Consider the following 19,351-nt stretch of genomic DNA (forward strand, 5'->3'; position numbering starts at 1 on the left):
AGCATCCTAGGACTGGTTTCTGGCTATCAGCCGTCATCAGCCAGGATAGCTTGACTCCAGTGGTGTGGAGAGCACGGGACTCACGTCTGAGCATACCCGTCCCACTCGGGGTGACAAATGCAAAAACAACAGTTGATGGACAGATTGCAGAACAATGTCATACATTCACCCCAGTACAGAGATCTGGGCCTAAATCCATTGTTTTTTTGCTCACCACACCACCCCAGTTCAGACATGGCCATATGCAAATCAGCCTTGACCCTGTGCCTCATGGGAACAGTCCAGTCTGAACTGGGGTGGCGGAGTGAGCTAAAGAATGGTGATGGATTAAACCCAGATCAGTTGACTGGGGGTGAGTGTTTGATTTGCTCAAACGCTCCGTCCATCATCCCCTTTTGTAACGCTTTGTTCGCCCTAAGTTGCTCAGACGTGAGTCCCTTGCTCACTTTGCCACTGGATTCAAGATAGCCTGGCTGATGAGGGTTATGAACCCGAAACCGGTCCCAGTATGCTTGTTTCTGGTCCAGGGAAGACATGGCTTGGCAGTTCAGGCTGGACTGTTCCCATGAGGCACAGGGTCAGACTGATTTGCATATGGCCATGTCTGAACTGGGGTGGCGGAGTGAGCTAAAGAATGGTGATGGATTAAACCCAGATCATTTGACTGGGGGTGAGTGTTTGATTTGCTCAAACGCTCCGTCCACCATCCCCCTTAGTATCGCTTTGAGTACCGTGACTGCCAAACCCTCACCAGGCCCATGTTTCTGCTAAAAGTCACACACTGCTAGTAGAATCGTTTTTGGCACAATGGTGGATGAGAAAATGTGTGAAGTAGCTCCTGCAAATCGTGTCTGATGCAGATTGAATCTAGACTCTAAGTAAAGAGCAGGACTGTAATGTGCTGTCTAGCAAAGATTATGGTTGAAAGAGTTTCTCTGCCCATATTTTTCATGCCTTCCCAATGCCCCCAAAAATGTGGGGCACTACTCTGCAATTCACTTGGTTTTGATTCTGCATGTGGTTTAAGAGGGTGGAGCTATTGGGGATTACAAAGGGAACCCAAACATGCTCCTAGAAAGGACGAATTACCACTGGAATCAGTAATTCCATGTCCAACTCTCAAAGTAATTCCTCATTCCCCGCTGTAGTTTCACCCGGAGAGTTCAGCAGCTTGGAGCAGCCGAAGTCCCTCGGTAGAAGGCATCTCTCCTCGGAATTACCACGGACCATGTAATTCCCAAAATTTACTGCCCCCCATCAGGAATTTTCGAGACTTTGAAATCAACCCATAAGGTCCCCTTTATGAGTATTTACCTCCAGACATTGTCCTTGCTCAGTATGGTCATGAAAGGTGAGGAAGGAACTCTAAGAGGACCGGCTACTTTCAATACCTTCCATCTCTTGCCCTTCCTCCAGCGACTCACCAGGAACTAGGGGCCTCATTTATGAGGCTGTGCGTCACTTTTACGCCGCGGGGGCGTCACTTTTTGTGACGCACCAGTGGCGTAAAAAATGTGCCTTGTTGCGCCATATTTACAAAGTGACGCATCTAGGTAGATGCGTCACTTTGTAAAGCCCTGCGCCACATTATACCTGCGCCAGGTATAATGTATGCAAGGGGGGCCTATTTACGCAAGAAAGGGTCGTAGAAGTGACGCAGTGAAATCTATAAGATTTCACTGCGCCACTTCTAGGATGCAAATGCGTCAATATCTTATGCCTGCCTCACAGCAGACGTAAGACTGACGCAGTCCCTGTCAGAAGGGGCTTGCCCCATGTGAAAGAACGCATTGCTGGAGTTGCGTCACTTTTGTGACACACTCAAGCAATGCGTCACTTTTGCGCCATACAGATACGTCAGAAATACTGACGTATATGTAACTCCTTGCGCAATGATGCGTCATACTGTAAATACGGCGCGTCATTGGTGTCGCAAGGAGGGCGCAATGAAAAGTGACGCATCCCTGTTTTCACGCAGCGATGCATCACTTTTCATAAACGAGGCCCCAGGAGCGTCTAAGGGCGGCAAGCAAGGTCAATATCTTAGTCTTGCCTTTATTGAAACGTTATGATTGTTATGATTGGTTTTGACCTTTTCTGGTCCGGTCTGTGCTAAGGTCGACACTTCTTGTACCTTCGTAACTACCAATCTGTAAAGAGCGCTGATACCCCCTGTGGTCTTGTTCGCGCTGTACAAAACTCTTTGAATAAAAAATGAATTAAAATTCTCTGAAGCCACATGGGGCAAAAGGTGTGACCAGCGACCAGTGGCGTGTTGGTGAATCCATGCCCGTGCTCTATAGACTGACCCGATGGGTGCTCTGACCTTCTTCCCCTATAGTTTCTCCCTCCCTCCCAGAGTCAGGCACTTTTCATGGGAGTCATCAGGCCCTCCTGCTGCAGATGTTTCTCCCACACGGTGTGATTCATCTCAGACCACAGCAATGACCTACCGGCTCTTGGCGTCCCCCACGCCTCTGCTCACCACACATGGACCACATGGCATGTGTCCTCACCTTTGGCTCAGCTCTGAAAAATGTCCACTTCCAAAGCTGGCGGATCCTGCAAAATCTCCGGGCTGTGGCAGCCGGCGCGAACTCATTCTACACCTGTGCTGGTTTCACTCTGTCGACGTCTCCTTGGCCATCACCGCGGTGCGACCCTGTCCAGTCTCTCATTTCTTCCACAATCCTGGGGGGATGGAGGCATGAGAGGCTGAGAAAGCAAAACTTCATCCTCCCCTTGGGGATCACTGCATGAGTAGGTAGCGTTCCTGAACAGCCACAATGGGGTCAACGGAGATTCCAAGGCTGTTACTGGAGCCAGCAAGAGTGACGTGGACAAGTGAGCAGGGGCTGTCTTCATTAGAGCTGAAACATCTCATACAGACTGCAGTGTGTGCTTGAAATCTACCTGATCCTAAGAATTGAAGATGCTGAAAAAGCAAACCCCATTAAACTTAGATGGGCAAAGAATGGTGCTAGATTTTGCATGCGCCAACAATAGGTGTGGGATAAAAGCGGAGGTCATTTCCTATTTTATTCATAAATGTTTTGTTTGAATCTGTTTATTTAATTTGTTTTCCAATTATTATATGCAGTTTGCACGTCTGGTATAACAATCTGGATAGTATACATTAGTGCAGTGTTACAAGACTTAGGCACATGGGGCCTCAAATACAAGCCCATTGCAGCGCCAGTGCATCACTTTCTTGCACGCGCCAGCGGCGCAGTTTGCCTGCCCATATTTACAAGGTCACGTAAAGTCACCTTGCGTGACTTTTTTATGGCCTTGTAAATATGGGCCCTTTCATGCATTAATTATTGTTTTTGTGCAGGAAGGTGTGCCTTCCTGCACTTCAACAATCATCCCTGCAATGGAAGCCCCATTGCACCATGGCACAAGGGTGTCTGCCTTGGAACACAACTGCTGTTTGCACTGGGGGGAAGGACAGGAATGCGCAGTATCTTGTAGATACGGCACATTCTTGCCCTTTTATTTTGAAGTGCATCAGCACTCCAGGAGGCTTGCGGCGCTGCAGTGCGTCAAAATATAGTAATGAGGCCCATGGTGAACAATACGTTACACTAACCAGTTGTTAGTTGTATTGAAGGAGATGTACAGGTAAAAGCGCTTATAAAGATATCAAGTGGCAGTTTACTAGTACAGGTAATCTGTGTTCTACAGCCAATATTTCATGGCGATGTGGGCATTTGTGTACTCAGCAACAAAAAGGCGAACTGAGTAAAAAGAAAGAGGAACTGTAACAAAACATCAACAGTCCCTCGGCCCAACTTGGCCCGATCCAAAAATAAAGCAGTTTAACACGTACTGGGCACTTAATTGATATGCAGAGTTTCTGGCCCAGAGGCGGAGCTTTCGGCCCAGAGGCGAGGCTTCCGGACCAGAGGTGGAGATTTCAGCCATGGCTAAATCCCCACCTCCGAGCCAGAAGCTCCGCCTCCGGGCCGCAAGCTCCGCCTCCGGGCCGCAAGCTCTGCCTCCGGGCCACAAGCTCTGCCTCCGGGCCGCAAGCTCTGCCTCCCGGCCAGAAGCTCGGCCCCCGGGCCAGAATTTACGGCCCAAGTGCGGACATAAAGTTAGTAGTCGTAAATCCATTCTGTGAATACCAAAAGTAGGAAGTTTAGGATTTTGTCTTAAGTTAATTCTGTGAATCTGGCCCATAGAGGCAACATAACCAGATGTTAACCTGGAACACTGTTTAGGGTAAGTGGTGCACACCCACAACAGCTGCAGCAGCCGTTGAACCAATAAGTGAACTATGTCTTCTGTCTGTTGTGGCGGCGAGTTAGTCTCAGTGCCTGGAGCTGACTGAATGGCAGCTTGCAGGTCAACCAGGATATCTTCCCAGTTGGTTGCTATGGGGTATTTGCCTAGCCCTAAACTGTCTTCCCTCTGCATGGCAACACTTTCTGCCTGAGCCCAAGTCATAAGAGACTGCATCCAAGCCGCTAGCACCGGAGGCTCCCGCGCCTTCCATCCCCGACTAATGAAGCGCTTGGACATTACAAGCCCTAGGTCAAGGAAACAAGATGTGACCTTTTTTTTCTTAGTGCTGTGATAGAGACCTAGGATGCACATCTTCCAGGTATGTAGCTCCCAGTGTCCAGTGAAGGTGGACAACTGGGTGGTGACTCCCACCAGTAACACTGCAGGCACGAGCACCTCCAAAGCATGTGCAGGAGGTCAGCATCTACCAGATAACAACGAGGGGAGGCGGGGCCCGTTCGCTGGAAATAACGGTTTATTTATGCTGGAGTGAGATATGCCCTGGGCATGATATAGTACTGCATAAGGCAGAATCTGATATTGTGGGGGAAATGCACCGGACCTTGCAGCAGTGTTTCCCATTCCTTGTTGGTGGAGGGACGAGCCAGCTCTTCCTACCACCTGCCCCTGAGGGGCATGAGCTGTGGCACGGCATGGGAGTGCAGAGCGACTGCAAACCAGCGAATCTGATGTCTGCTCGGTCCCATTACATGCAAGTATTGCATAGTGAGGTGTATCGGGACTTCCAGTGCCATGTCACCCCATCTACTTCCAATGGCGGTCACTAGCGAATTGTATAGGAGGAAGTGGCCTGGTGGGAGGCCGTCTTCCTCCATCAGCGACTTATAGGTCAGTAGATTAATATCCTGGTAAAGGTCTCCTTTTTTGTGATGCCAGCCGTATGCCAGGCAGTTAGTTCTGCTGACGATGTAATGGTGTGTCATCTGGGCGTGCCAAGCAGGGGTATCACCAGGGCATAAGGAGTCACCATGCTTGTAAGATAAATAGCTCAGTGGTAACAGCGGTATGTCTCCCCCAACAACATGGAGTTAGGTATGAGCATAATGTGCAAGGGTGAAATGTGTCATGCGTCCAGCAAAATGCACGCCGGTGCAGCTGTTGCTGTGTCTGAAAGTTGAAGGCCTTACATTCATTTGGCCACCCATTGAAGTTGAGATGCAAGATATTAGAGCTCAATACTTCAAGACCTGGAAAAAGCGTCTCGGTTAAGGTCGTACTGCGAGATGGCACAAATCCATTCTGGTCAGGTGTACAAATATTGGTTCCATAGGTGCCTACCGAGTAGCCAGTATCTTTGTGAGTACCTTGTAGTCTGTGTTGAGCAGAGCCAGGGGCTGGTAGGAGCCTAGATCAGTGGGCTATTTGTGCAACATAGGGAGGGATATAAGTAGCCTTCACGTAGGGAGGCGTGAGGCTGCCAGTGTTTTTTCGGAGAGGGTGAGCAACCGGGCGCCAGGCCACTGCATATGCCTTATAAAATTCAACAAGCAAGCCATCTGGGCTGGGGGTCTTGCCTGTGGCCAGGTCCCTGGTCGCTTCCTGTATTTCAGAAAGTGTGATTGGGTCATCGAGCTCCGCTTTTTGGTCAGGTGCACGGCAGGGCAGGGGAATTGTGGAAAAGAAGGCTTAAGTGCCTGATGGGAGAGCAATGAGCTTAGATTGGTACAGCGAGGCATAGTGGTGGTTAGTTCTATATGTATATCCTGCTTAGTGTATAGTAGGTCACCAGCAGCAGATCTTAGCACCATGATTGGGTGCTGGGGCTGCTCCGAATGCATTAGCCATGCCAAAACCGTGCTAGATTTGTCGGCCCTGGCATGTGTACATGTCGAATGGGCCACATAGTTCAGGTATCGCAGGCGTTCCAGGAAAGAGACATGCTTGCCACCAGTAGGCCCTGAGTGTCCCTTGGATTCCGTGCTGCGTCAGTTTCATGTTGCAGGAGTGTACGCTCTATGCACGATAGGTCTTTATCAAGCTGCCAGTGGATATTCCAAGTCATCCCTATGCAGTGGCCCCTGGTTGCCACTTTAAAGGTGTCCCACTCAATACGTCTAGATGTTGCTGTCCCGTGATTATGTTTGAAATTGTCTTTGATGACTGTGTGTAGTGCGGCTCAAAATAGGGGGTCCTCAAGTGCTGCTGGCTGCAGGAGCCATGTCGAGATGATTGGCGGGCCAATGTCTCATGCGAGCTGAAGGCTCTGTGGGTTATGGTCAGAATGGGTGTTTCAAGCCTAATGTGTAGGTGGTGTGGTGAGGAAAAGAAGGAGTATGAGCATTTTGCTGTCACCAAATATCTACCTTGTGCCAGTCCTGAAGCCAGTCGCATAAGGCCTGCACGTGAGAGGTGGCCAGGTTGCTAGGCAGTGGAGGAAATGACCTGTCAAAGTCAATGCTTAGAACACAATTAAAGTCCCAACCTAGTAGCTATGGAATTCCACCCCAGCGAGAGCGCGCTTCTGATAACTGTTGGAGGAACAGAGGTTGCTTAGTGTTAGGTGCGTATATACTGCAAATAGGGATGTGTCAGTCATCTAAACGGCGCTTGACAAATACCTAACGGCCCTCAGTGTCTGCTACCGCTTCTTCAGTGGAGAAGGTGACTCCAGGCCTGATCCAACGTAATACCCCTCTTGCGAAGGAGAAGTTGGTAGTGTAGACCTGGCCACGCCAGCGATGCTGGAGTTTGTTCACTTCATGAAATGTTAAGTGTGTTTCCTGGAGTATGGCCATCTGCGTGGAGCGGTGCTTGATATAGGCATAATCGGTGTACCGCCGGAGGGGGGATGCATGCCCCGCACATTCCAGGTAAAGAAAGTAGAATGTGTCAGGTCAGCAGTTTGTGTATTGGAGGGAGGCAACTGTCATGAATGGCGCAAGGGACCAGACTTGCGACGGCAGTGGTGAAGCATAGGGGCGAGCGCCAGAGAAGGACTTCATAGGGCATAGAGGCAGAGCCAAATCAGGGGGACAGATGAGATGCAATCATTTAATACTAATAGGGCATAGGAACAATGGGTTTTCCGCCCATTCTGTTGAAATACTTATGCGAGATACAGCAGTAAAACCTGTAACAGGGGGTTCTTGCTTTTGGGAGGCGCAGCAACCAAGAGTGGAGTACCCCATGTAGTGTAAGTGTATGTCTTCCAGCCGGTGTAGGATGTAGAACAAGGTCGCCGTGTGTTGCACACGGGCATAGTGCTGGAGCGAGTGATGCATTAGGAGTTCAATTGTGGAGGAGCTAAGTGACAGCAAGAAAAAGCAACCGTACATAATAATGAACGACCTGCCAAGATCGAAAACAAGGAGAGTGACATGCATGGGTAGGAGCAGTTCTAATATCATCAGCTGTCTGCGGAGTAACATCTGGTGGGGTCAAGTCATTTACGTCTGTAGGCCAAACGGTGGAGGAGCCATCACCGCTCGAAGACTGTGCAGATTGTTCATCAGGGGTGGTGTCAGGTGGGCATCACTTATTGCCACCACAGACTGGAGGGCCCGGCTTCCTTCCTGTATGACCTGTTCCAGCTCCAGTACCGCCGCAGGTCTAGGAGGGCGTCACATTGCATGTTGGCACCTGTGGCGACCCGCACCGGTGGCTCCATCAGTAGCAGGTTCTGCCCTCTTGGCCCAGCGAGGCGATTCAAGCTCTGATGTCTCCAGTCATTCCCAGGTGCCCTCAGACGAATCAAAGAAGCATGCTTTGCCATCTGTCATGACACGCAGTCTGACTGGGTAAAGCAGTGAGTATTTTAAATTCGAGGTCGTGAAGATAGAGTTAGACAGCCAGGAAGGAGCCCCTATGATGCTGTGCTGTTACTGTGTAATCCAGGAAGAACAAAATGCGGTCATTGCCTACCACAATTTCTTTAAGTTTTCTGGTTTCATGTAGGATGTTGTCCTGGTCATGGTAATCAAGTAAGCGAATCAGCATCGACCTGGGATTGACACCAGGTGGGAGTCTCCGGGTTGGGAAGTGGTGAGCCAGCTCTATCGAAAAGAACTGCACTAGGGACTCAGTCAGGGGAAGGTCCCTGAGGTAGCCGTCCAAGTATTCTATAGTGTTACTGTCCTCGATGCCTTTTGGAAGGCCCACCACATGCACTTTGTTTCTGAGTGAGCAGTCCTCTGCCTCTTCCGCTCTGGTCTCAAGGGTGTGGACACAATCCATCAGTGACTGAACAGAGGATACCACTTCTTTGGATGTCGGCTTAGATTCGGCTATGGTTTGCACTACAATGTCCACTTTATCTGCTAGTTTACGATGGTCAGCATGTAGCAGATTAAGGTCTGTTGCTATGCTGTCAATCTTGTTCTTAAAAGACACACAGGTGTTTTCCAGGGACATGAGGGTCCACTTCACGGCGTCCAGCACCAAATCCAGCCTGTCCTCCAGAAACAGGGTAGTCATGGGGGCCCACAGTCTCGGAGTAGCCAGCCACTGACATGCCCCTGCCGGGTGTCTTCGTGGGTATGGGGAAGGTGCCCAACCAGAGGCGGACTATCCTGTGGCAGTGTCCCAATAGGTCCAGCAAAGTCACATTAGGCCAGCTTCCTAGTGCCTTGGAGACAAACCAAGTGCTGCAGCACAAGCAGACCAGATGTGTTCAATGCACATGGATGGCCACTTCCTCACTGAGAGTCCGAGGAACAGGCAGCAGCTACGAGGTTGGGCCAGGTCACCATGGTACAGTGAGATTATAACCAGAGTGGGAGGTCTGTAGGCAGTCCAGGCTCACCACCTAGTGCCTCCGGCCCTATGAATGGTAAAGGAGAGGTGTACAATTCCTGGATATGGCCCCAGGAACATCACATAATATGGTTGTAATGGCGTTCAGGGGTTACGGTTCCCCCCCTTTTGTAAGAGTCCCAATGTGCGGCAGAGGTTTCCAGCTCAGTTCAAGCAAGAGGAGCCCCCAAGGTGGTGAGGAGCGCCAGTGATGATGCCACGCTAGTGCACCCCCATAGTTCAGGGCCACGCATGCTTCAGGAGGCAGGTCAATCCAGTGGGTGCAGTATCATCAATGGCTCACCTGGGAGGGGGATGCTTTTTTCCGATGGATGCTGCGCTGCAGCACCCAGTGCTTGCTTTGGATGAATGGTACAGCTGCAGATCCCTATGTCATGTGGGCGAGGCTGCAGCAGCAGGCCTCCTGCTTTCCCGTCAGCCCCCCTCTGCAGTAGGATTGCAGCTGTGCAGCAGATCCGGTGAACTGGAGGCGGCGTTAAGAGATAGGTCCTGTCAGTGTCTTTAAGAGCTGAATTTCAGGGCTGTGGATTGATCCGCTGAGCTGGTGCTCCTGCAAATGTCACAGATGAGATGGCCATAGTGGGGCAGGAGCATCACCAGTGTTGTGGTCGGGAGCGGGCCCTGTTCCCACCCTCGGGCCTGCAGAGCATTTACAGTCACGGCCAAGGCCCAGGCATGTCCGTGTCTGGGCATCAGCCACATAAGGCATCCTGCGTGATCTCAGTGGTGATCGAGCCAATGTGGCCCATTAGGCAGTTGTGAGGCCCTTGGTCTCAGCAGGGCCGGCATCATGCTGGCAGCGGCAAGGCCCAGACAGCGTCTTTAATACAGCGCAGGGCACTCTTTGGACTGTCCAGCGGCCGCCCGACCCACAGCGTAGTTTTCTCGATATCTACTCCTCTCAAACGCAGCTGCCAAAGCAGGGCCAGCACCGCTTCAGCTGGGCCACAATTCCCCGGCAAGTCAATTCCATCAGTACCCGGCCAGCAGCGACAGCTATGAGTAGGGTCCCCTGGCTGCCTCTTCGCAATCTGTTGGCACTGTTGGCTTGTGGCCACAGACAGGCGAGTGGCCAGATCACATGAAATAGTTATGAGGCGGCTGGAAACAGGATTGTGACAGATAATTTGGGTTTTCTTGGCGGAGCTACTTGGAGCGCGTCTGCCATCTTGTATGGCCTAGCCACACCCCCTTCACTATTTTATTCATAATGCCAAGGAAACTACTAAACACTAAACTTTCTCCGGCGCCGCACCAAGAATATGGAACTCACTCCCATCCGCCATCAGAAGAATACCGTCTCTAATTCACTTAAAAACGAGACTAAAACTTTCCTAATGGGCAAATTCTTCTCCTAAGGCTCACGTTACATTCACCTCCGTAACCTGACTTTACCTATCGTTACAGCATTATCCCTGTCCCCCTCTCCTTATGTTACCCACCTTGCTCTTCCGGACAATCCTCCAGGGTGCTGAGACTGCTTTTCTAGCTTGTTTTATCATTTTGTTCCTATCCCAATAGGTAGTCGGATATTATGTTTGTTTGTGTTGCTATGTACTGTATCTTTCTATTTGCTCTCTATCCCTTCTACTCTCCTCCCCCTTTGTCCTGTTATCCCACCCGATACTACTGTAAAGCGCTCTGATACCCTCACAGGTCTGGTTCGCGCTCTATAAAACACTAAATAAATAAATAAATAAATAAAATAAGCCCTAGAGAACAACACCTAAAGACTGCATTTAATGGACTTCGAAAATCAAAGCTTTGATAGACCAAAACTTATAAAAGTTGATAACAAGAAATCAAGCCATGAAGAAAGGCAAAGATATTGGCCATCATGAGGAGGGGCTCTGTATTTCTGATGGGACCAGTGAGAGGAGTGACTGGAATTACATTGGAATTACAGGATCAATGGTTAACTCTACGGAATCTGTGCCGAAATGTCTGGGTGAAATTTAGGGGTGAAATGAGGAGTTACCAGCGGACTCTGTTTCAGCCCTTCCAGTTCCCCCCACAATTGCTAATTTATAAGTAAACCCTCAGAATACTCCTTGTAATAAGTGATATTTTCACCCCACTTGGACTCCGAGTCACATTTTTCCCTGAAAATGAGAAAGCCTTAAATTAAAAAAATAGAGATTTTCATAATTTGTAGTCCTGCTACTTAATTTTCATTAAATCGTTGTAGGTTTGATCTTTGAAATGATCACACCAAAAAGGATTATCTGGTGCTCAACTGATTGACTCGATGGTCCCGATGCATTTTGCCTTCACAATAGCAGTTCTTCAGAGGAAAAATTTCTCAAAAAACTCATTATATTGAAGGCAGAACACAGGATTTTCCCATATAGTTTTCCAACTGGGGAAATTTTTGGAACCAATGTGTTCATTCCTGCATCCACGTTCCTTAATCCTATCATAGCCTTCTTCTCTGCTGCCGTTCACGCGAGTGACCCTGTGTAAATCACTGTTCTTTCTGTTTCCTTCCGTTATGCTGCGCGAACACTGAACTCACTACTGTGCATCATCTGACCACTTAGCAAATTTTCAGTGCCTTCAGAGGATCCAGAGTGTTGGTGGCCCCTCTGGTGGCCTAGAGATTTCCCACAGACAGGTAGAAATCTATAAACATGGCAGGCAGTTGTGTGCCCGAGCAGCAGAGGTAAGGACACCAAACTTTATATAAATGAAATGAATGAAACAGCATTTATAGAGCGCGCACCTACTCCAAGGAGTGTCCCGGCACTAGTGAGACGCTCAATTGTAATTTACTCACTTTGTGAGGTTCAGTGAGCTGAGCCATTTGTTCTGTGGTCTGACAATCCTCGATGTAGACTTTTTCTTGGGGATATTCTGTTACAATGGATTAAAGGTTTATTTTTTATTGAGAACACCAATAATTCTGGAGGTCACACCTTTCATGTCGTCCCGCCTGACCCTGGTGTTGGGACGTGGCAGGCGGACGTGGAAGAGGAGGAGCTAGGAGGGCGGGGAGGAACAGGGCAGTACGAGAGAGACGCGGGGGAATAAAGAGCTGTTAAATAAAGCTTCCGCCTCTGTGTTTTCCTTGGGGGCCCGAAACAGGAAAACACCCAGTAGATTTCTCAAACCCCAAAGAAGACGGCGAACTTCGCTGAAAAAAGACACAATCAGATGCTTTCCATCAAACATACCAATAAAAAAAGTCATGCATAGGCAGGTGATATAGCGAAGACCCGCCATAAATGCCCCAAATCAGCGTACACACAAATATTGCTATTTTACAGGGCATTCAAATGTATTATATGCGCTTTATCTGCAAACTATATGAGGGAGAATAACGGTCATAATCATTAAAATCACACTGACATAAACAATAAGGTGGGAGTGAAAACTAAATACACCCCATACACATTTGATCTGAAATCCCTAATTTACTAGTCAAAGATCCAGTGGCGGCTCTTTTTCCCAGGCTTTCGGGCACAGCCCTATCAGGTGCCGCTTAATGCCCTTTGCTACAACTGCTAAATATTTTAGTGTTCATGAATGAAAACTGCCGGTGCCCAGGTCAGCCTCTCTTTTCAGACGTCTGATGACAGGAGGAGTGGTGTGAGGGGGCAGTAGCATGATTCAGCCAGGGTGCTGTTTGAAAATACAGCTCTCCTTAGGTGGATGTCTGGATTGTGCAAATCTGATGGCAGTGACGTTTAAAGAATTAGCAAAGTGGACTCTGGCCCACCTTTCAAAGGCGAGTATATGACGTTACAATGCAAACAATTACAACGCATTATTTAAAACTACCATTACAGCACATTCCATTTCAACGCAAACCATTACAATGCATACCATTACAACGCATAATACTTTTAGGGCGACCGTAGGGTACATGTTGGATAGTGTAGGGGTAAAAATTCCTATTCCTATTCCAATGAGTGCAACAGTAGGGTAAGTGGTGGATAGTGTTGGGGTAAAAATTACTATTCCCAATCCAGTGAGTGCAAAAGTAGGGAAAGTTTTGGATAGTGTAGAGATAAAAATTACTATTCCCATGCACCCCCAAACCCATACTCACCCTAAAACAAAAAAATATCCAATACTTACCTTATAATGCGCTGTAATGGCATGTGTTTTAATGGTATGCGTTGCAATGGCATGCGTTGTCGTGACATGCGTTGTAATGGCATGCAATGCAAAGGCAGTTGCGTTGTAACAGTTGCGTTGTAAAGGTAGTGCGTTGTAATGACTGCGTTGTAAGGGATGTTTCCCTTCAAGGAGCTCCCTCACTTAAAATGTTGGGCAATCCCAGACTGCCTGGGGCTTTAAAATAACCTGTTTGATCAAGTTAGATTCGCAAGTGCTCTAATCTTTTAAAGCGCATAGGCCCAGCACAGCCACACAGGCCTTTTCCATTATTGAGCATGTGCCACTTATGTAAAGTAAAGGAAGGCATTGTGTGCTCACTCTGTGAGTGCGTCATTCTTGTGGAGCTGCTGCCTGCAGGTGCAATCACACCCTGCTGCCTCCTGAGTTCGTATGCCAGTACCACGCAGTACAAGCAGTTCCGTAGACAAAAGTACTTATCAGCACTATATCTCAAAATAGTAATGACAGACTAGCTACAACACACATTGTGGTTAGAAGGATTGGTCAGACAACAAGTCTTTCTGCTTTTCTGGCAGGGAGGTCACGTGCCAATGTGCAGTGCAGGACAGCATTATCTGCTTCCTTCATGACTGCACTGTCCATGCGAAGAAGCAGCTGTGTTGGTGCGATCACCGCCTAGTGCCACCTGACTCAGAGTCCCTGTTTTACAGGAGCAGGGGCTAAAGTGCAGTACAAAAAAGCTCCCTTCTTGGGCACAGGCCCTAATGTTGAAACTGTTTGTGAAAAAAGGGAGCAACCCTACTGCCCAAGAGACAGGGTACCACTGGTACATCAAAGTAAAGACCCTCTTGGGGAAGCCCAAAGTTTCTCAAATAGTCTATAGTCTCATGCACATCCCAATGATCCAGTTATACAGTGGAGACACAATCCAGCCGCCAAAAATAATAATAATTGACCCTATCTAGCAATTATAATACACACAATGATAAACAACAACATTTTTATACCACACATATATTTATTAAAAACTGTTTCCTAACTTTCTATAACTAAGGCAATCCTACAAATTAATCAAAGTTACAGTCATAAATGTAAAAACCAGAATATCACACATGCATTTTATCAGAGAGACACAAAAATAAAAGTGCAAACACAATCACCACACACACCATAGTTTGGTTATTCCACATGGAATCCATATCATCAATACGTTCAAATGTCCATCAATTCAGTCCTATGTTGGGCAAGAACACATTCCTTGGATATAACCGTGTGATTTAGACAAAAGCGTTGACGCGTTTTGGTGGTGCTTGATTGTTAAAAAACACCTTCTTCAAGACACAAGTAATATGTGTCTCTCTTATACTGTATAAACAATAAAAACACCTATTATAAAAACATAAAAACATATATGTCACCGTCTCAGTATATATATATTTAACAAAACATATTCAAAACAGTTTTTCAATATGTGTACATATTTTCTTAATCCAATAAATTAGAGTGTTGTAAATAATTGTCTGAGGGGTCCATTAATTAAAAACAAATTAAAACATACATCATAACTCACAAACCTGATTTGTATCAATTTAAAATCAAAGGAGGGAATAATTATTTTAATCTACTTCAGCTCACATACATCAACCTACATATACCTCCTTAAATGCAACATCATACCTACATACATATCACCCATAGTATGGGGTACTAAACCCGAGTGGTATCCCAGATAGCAAACATACCTTATTCAAAGCCTGTGAGGTGCAAATCCTACTGGATTCCTCCGTCTCAATCAACCAAAAATGGAGCAAGATCCTTGTTTTTTTATATAGCTCCAATACCTGTATAAGGGGAATGCGGGTATAATTGATCATAGCGTCCGATTGCCTTTGATATGCTACTCCTTTAATAGTTTCATATTTAATGATACACTCACCAAGATAATGTCTATAGAAGAATCACCCTTCCATACGAATAATAGACCATGTAGGGGTGCTCATGATGGTCCTTGTTCCTCCGGAGTAAGGGTAGGAAACCTTACTTATGGGGTTTATCAATTAAACGAGGCATCTAATATGGATAGCGTAGGACCCCACATGGCAATCTCTTATATTTCTATTTGGACCCCGGTGGCCCAATGTTAGGGACGGTTAGACATCCTTGCATTAATATTGAATAAATGGGGCTTTTATATGAATTTAGTTTCAAGTTTATTCACCTTTTCTTGACAACCGGGTCAGAGGTTTCATACCCTTACTCCGGAGGAACAAGGACCATCATGAGCACCCCTACATGGTTTATTATTCGTATGGAAGGGTGATTCTTCTATAGACGTTATCTTGATGAGTGTACAGTTAAATATGAAACTATTAAAGGAGTAGCATATCAGAGGCAATAGGACGCTATGATCAAATATACCCGCATTCATCTTATACAGGTATTGGAGCTATATAAAAAAACAAGGATCTTGCTCCATTTTTTGTTGATTGAGACCGAGGCACCCCGTAGAATTTGGACCTCACCAGCTTTGCATAAGGTATGTTTGCTATCGGGGATACCACTCGGGTTTAGTACCCCATACTATGGGTGATTAATATACATCTGACAGTGGCCATAAAAATTACAATTTACCTCTGCCTTCCAATAGATTTCAACGGAATTTTGTTGAGTCCGGAATGGTCCCATATATCCGTAAAGTAAGCTACACAGCTATAGAACACACCTCGTATGTGGAATAGGTAGGTGTGATGTGGAACTTAAGGAGGTATATGTATGTAGGTATGATGTGGCATTTAAGGAGGTATATGTAGGTTGATGTATGTGAGCTGAAGTAGATTAAAATAAGTATTTCCTCCTTTGATTTTACATTGATACAAATCAGGTTTGTGAGTTATGATGTATGTTTTAATTTGTTTCTTAATTAATGGACCCCTCAGACAATTATTTACAATACACTGATTTATTGGATTAAGCAAATATGTAAACATATCGAAAAACTGTTTTGAATATGTTTTGTTAAATATATATACTGAAACTGTGACATATATGTTTTTATGTTTTTATACTAGGTGTTTTTTTTATTGTTTTACAGTATAAGAGAGACAAATATTACTTGTGTCTTGAATAAGGTGTTTTTTAACAATCAAGCACCACCAAAACGCGTCAACGCTTTTGTCTAAATCACACAGTTATATCCAAGGAACGTGTTCTTGCCCAACATAGGACATTATTGATGGACATTTGAACGTATTGATGATATGGATTCCATGTGGAATAACCAAACTATGGTGTGGTGATTGTGTTCACACTTTTATTTTTGTGTCTCTCTGATAAAATGCATGCGATATTCTGTTTTTTTAATTTATGACTGTAACTTTGATTAATTTGTAGGATTGCCTTAGCAATAGAAAGTTAGGAAACAGTTTTTAATGAATATATTTTTGGTATAAAAATGTTGTTGTTTATCATTGTGTGTATTATAATTGTTGGATAGTGTTGGAACTGGGGTAGCCTGGCCTAGGGCAAGACTAACATTCAGAGGCACAGTGTAAAGGTTGCAGACCACCCAACAGTAAAACCACGCAATAGCACTCAAAAAGAAAACGCTACACCAAAAATGTGGAAAAATAAGCACTGCTTTATAAAAATAATATTCTCTTTGTTGTCAGAATACACAGCTTAGAACAGTTCAGGTTACTTTAGAATTAGCAGTTACACTTTTTAGATTACTAGCAAATTATCATTTAGATTCCAAGTTGCATCACAATTATCAGGAAATCAATAAAGGCACATTCAAGATATCAAATTGCCACACTAACAGTATTAGCCGTGCATCTCATCAAGCTCTATAATTATTTACATTTCCCAACCATGCCTTCCTATGGCTTTCAAAGAAGCAATGTCAGCATTTTACATTAGATTAGACCTTTAGGGATCCTTGTTCTGGCAACCATACAATTCCCCTTTCTAGGCTTGTCACCTTCCCTATTAAAGAACAGTTATTCTTTGGATGAAGCCTGACTCTTCTAGCAAAGAGGTTCCCTTTACTTCCTCCTCCCTTCTGTCAGCTGATAAGATGACCAATCTATTTAGCTCCACATTATGTTCAGACCTTCCAGGGTTTTCAAAGAGCGTTTTCCTCTCTTAAATGGTCACTTTATTTCCCTTCTGTTCAGGACTCGCTCCCCTGCCCTCTTGCCACACTCCTTACTTGTACTTGGTGATCCGGCCTTGCAGGAGAACGAGTGGTGAAGACCACGTGACAGATTAATGATGCCCAGTCCTGGCGAGGCTCACCGGCCCCCAGGGCACCTCAGCTCCTCTCTCCCGCTCAAGCCAGCTCCTCTGGCGGTGCGCGAGCGGAGAAAGGATTTTGGCCACTTCCCCTGACAGCAATCGGCTTCTTCACTTCCCCCCTCTCGCTCGCGCCGGTTCTTCTGTGTGGCGCTCGAGCGAGGGGGAGATTACCTCAGTAACTGCAGCGGTGACCGGCGCTCAGGGAAACCCCTCCGGCGCCTCTCCTCAGCGCTGATCTCACGGAGCACTTCTCCAGGGGGCATGCGCTGTAGCGCTCAGCGGCGCCGCCTTCCACTGCACACGCTCCCAAAGCAGACGCTTTACTCCTGGGCCTGCCCACCTCTTTCGCCCCTCCTTCCGGGGATCTCCGCTTCAACCAGGCATGCGCGAAGGCGCCGCTCCTCAGTGTCTCACCGGCCTTTCCCTCAGCAACCGAGGGTTGCACAGACACACAACCGAAGCGCGGAAGGCGCCCCTGGGGTCCCGCTCACGGCGAGCTCGGCGCCCACTGCCCCTTTTCAGATGGCGATCCACCACGGAGCTAGGACAGCTCCCCAGGCGCTGGCTCCACTCCTCAGTAAGTGAATGGTGACTCCCTGTGGGATGACTGGAGGAAGGGGACAGACACTGTGTCCAGGGCAGTCTGGTATTGAGGCCCAAATTACAAGGTGGGGGCCACCAGGATTAACCCTACACTGGTTGAGGGAACCACAACGTTGGTGAGTGAAGCACTGCCAGGGGGGCAATCAGGGAAGTCCTTCAGCCAGAGCGTCCTGACAGGGGTCAATAGGGCTCAGGTGTAGAGGGGGGCTTCCACCTCAGATAGATCAATCTCCTCGGTAGAAGAGGGTAGTTGGGAGGGATTGGTCAGGGGTACAAGGGGGAACGTCTCCCTGTAGTGGCTGTCTGTCACAGGGACAAACTAACTGCTCCCAGTGCGTCCTCCTCCTTCCACCACTGCCTCACTCCTCCACTCTCTGGTCAGCACAAAATGGCTTCCTAACCTCTGCCCTTATATAGACAACCCCCACAGAGTCCAGTAGGGTCCAGAAGGTTCTGGAAGGCCTAAGGTTATCCTATGGGGCTGACTAAGGTGTGGCAGTTGGAAACAGTTAGGGCCCTCAATTTTGTGAATACAGGAGTTTCCTGACAGAACAGGCCTCTGGGCCTGAGGTAAAAAACTATGAGGGACAAAAGAACACCTATCCCCTTGGCCAACACCTATAAAAAGTCAGTGGACAAAAATTATTAAGGGTATGAGGGGCAAAAAGGGGACAAAATAAATAATAATGAGGAGGGACTACGTCAAGAAGCCAGACAGGTCTAACACGCGTCCCCCCCAGCTGAAAGTGGGGAGAACTACCCAACCCCTTGGGAGTCCTCATCACTAAGGCGGAAATACCTGGAGAGACCGTCTGCATTGGCGTGGTCCACTCCGGGCCGATGTTCCACCCGGAAGTCCATTCCCTGTAGGGAGATGGACCACCTCAACAACTTGGGATTTTCCCCCTTTATTTGCATCAGCCAACGAAGGGGTCGGTGGTCAGTCTGAACCAGGAAGTGCGAGCCAAAGAGGTATGGCCGCAGCTTCTTCAGAGCCCACACCACCGCAAAAGCTTCCCTCTCAATGGCACTCCACTTCTGTTCCCGGGGAAGCAGTCTCCTGGATAAGAAGACTACAGGTTGATCCAGGCCCTCTTCATTTAGTTGCGATAACACTGCCCCAATGCCATGTTCTGATGCATCTGTTTGGACAATGAACTCCTTGGAGAAGTCTGGGGCCTTCAGGACCGGTGCCGCACACATTGCCTGTTTCAATTTCTCGAAAGCTTGCTGACAAGCTCCCGTCCAAACTACCCGTCGAGGTTGTTTCTTGGAGGTGAGCTCTGTGAGGGGCGCTACAATAGTG

Source organism: Lissotriton vulgaris, chromosome 12 (assembly GCF_964263255.1).
Source record: "Lissotriton vulgaris chromosome 12, aLisVul1.2, whole genome shotgun sequence".
NCBI classification, from domain to species: domain Eukaryota; kingdom Metazoa; phylum Chordata; class Amphibia; order Caudata; family Salamandridae; genus Lissotriton; species Lissotriton vulgaris.